The sequence below is a fragment of the Oryzias melastigma genome, linkage group LG19 (assembly GCF_002922805.2).
Source record: "Oryzias melastigma strain HK-1 linkage group LG19, ASM292280v2, whole genome shotgun sequence".
Taxonomy (NCBI): domain Eukaryota; kingdom Metazoa; phylum Chordata; class Actinopteri; order Beloniformes; family Adrianichthyidae; genus Oryzias; species Oryzias melastigma.
Genome location: NC_050530.1, coordinates 5,736,758 through 5,738,544, shown reverse-complemented (window position 1 = coordinate 5,738,544; position 1,787 = coordinate 5,736,758).

Below are 1,787 nucleotides of genomic sequence, written 5' to 3'. Positions count from 1 at the left end.
ATGCTCCTTCACGTTGGTGCCAGCTGCCATCTAAACCCAAGAAGAAGAAGCATCATGACACTTCCTGGTTAAGACATTTTAAATAACGGTCAAATTAGACATTATTTTTTTACAAATGTAAATGGTAAATGGTAAACTTGCTTTCTACCCTCCTTCAAGGCCCAAAGCGCTTCACATTCACACACTGGTGGTCACTCCACTGCTGAACACTGGCGCCATCCTCCCACCAGAGGACATTCGGGGTTCAGTGTCTTGCCCAAGGACACTTCGACACCTGGGCGGGCAAGGCGGGAATCGATCCCACAATCTACCAATCAGGAGTCGACCACCTTACCACGGCCGCCCCATAAATTTTAAACCCAAATTTTCCCACAGAACCTCATGTCTAAGTCCATGTCTTCCAGAAGATCTGGGATTCTGGAGGAGCTGCAACATGTGTTTAGATTTCTAACTTAGGAATGACAATTCCAGCAGCTAACATCCAAACATGTCAGTCGCTGGTCCTGGAGATCAATCACCCTGATTACTGCTGCAGATTACCTGGATCAGGTGATCTTGAGCGTGTTAGACAGATCAACTGTTGGATCAATATTTAGAGAACAGAAGAATCTGGAGAACGATCTGGAGAACGTTGAGAGAACCGCAGGGACACAGCGGCACTGGTTACTATGGTAACTAACGGGATCAGGATCACGATGATCCGGGACACGACTGATCTGGATCACGACTGTCCCGGATCATGATCTAGATCACAACTGATCCAGGACACGACTAATCTGGATCACGACTGGTCCGCTGAAAGTTCTGTGGGTGATTCACCCGTCTGATTGGTTCTGGTTTTCCGTCAGATGTTCCTCATCCTCTGCTTTCATCTAAAGCACTGCGTGCTGCCCCCTAGTGGTTCCATTAACAATAGTAAATTCACTCAAATGTTTCATGTTTTTAAGAAGGAATAAAATGTAAATCTTATGAAGTAACAAAGATGGAACATTTTGGATCTAATTAAATAAAAACATATAATTCATTTATTTAAAACACATAAACAAATGTGAATATTAAAACAGTGGAGAGTAATATTTGTTTAAATCCTGATCAAAGATGTGGTTTTAATCTAAATACTACTAAATACTTGCAGAGATGTGGGACACGTCCTGGTGAAGAGGTTCTGGTTCGGTCCCGGTACCAGAGACCTGGATCCATGCAGGTTCATTTGTTCAAAGCAAATAAAGTTAATAAAAGAAGTGAGAAGCAAAAGACACAGAAGAGAACGAAACGTCTGAAACATGAACACCATGAAACTGACAGAAACTGAAGTTCAGACACTGAATTACAGCCACGAGGATTATTTCAATCCAAAGAGATTTGGGTTATCAAAGGGAACCAGAACCGGGAGAGGATGAACACACTAAACATAACAAGAACCAAGAAAACATCAAACCAAAACTCTTATTTTGAAACACCAGTAATCTGTGGATTACAGTTTCCACTGAATAGATTCAACAGCAGGAGTTTGAAATGTTTCTGATGCTTCACTGATTTTCTTTAATAGAAAAGTGAAAGTTTCATCATCACGTCACAGTTCCAACGTCTGGTTGAGGTCACATCCACAAACGAGTTTGCATCAGAACAACTTGATCCTGAGGTTTTTTAGTCATGCTGAAAGCAGCAGGACAGACACATTTAGGAGCTTCTGTCAGCAGATCCCATCAGTCTCTCTGACCTCGTTTATGGCCGCTGACACGCGGGACTGAAAGTGATAAAAGAGGAGGCGGGAAACCTTAAACATG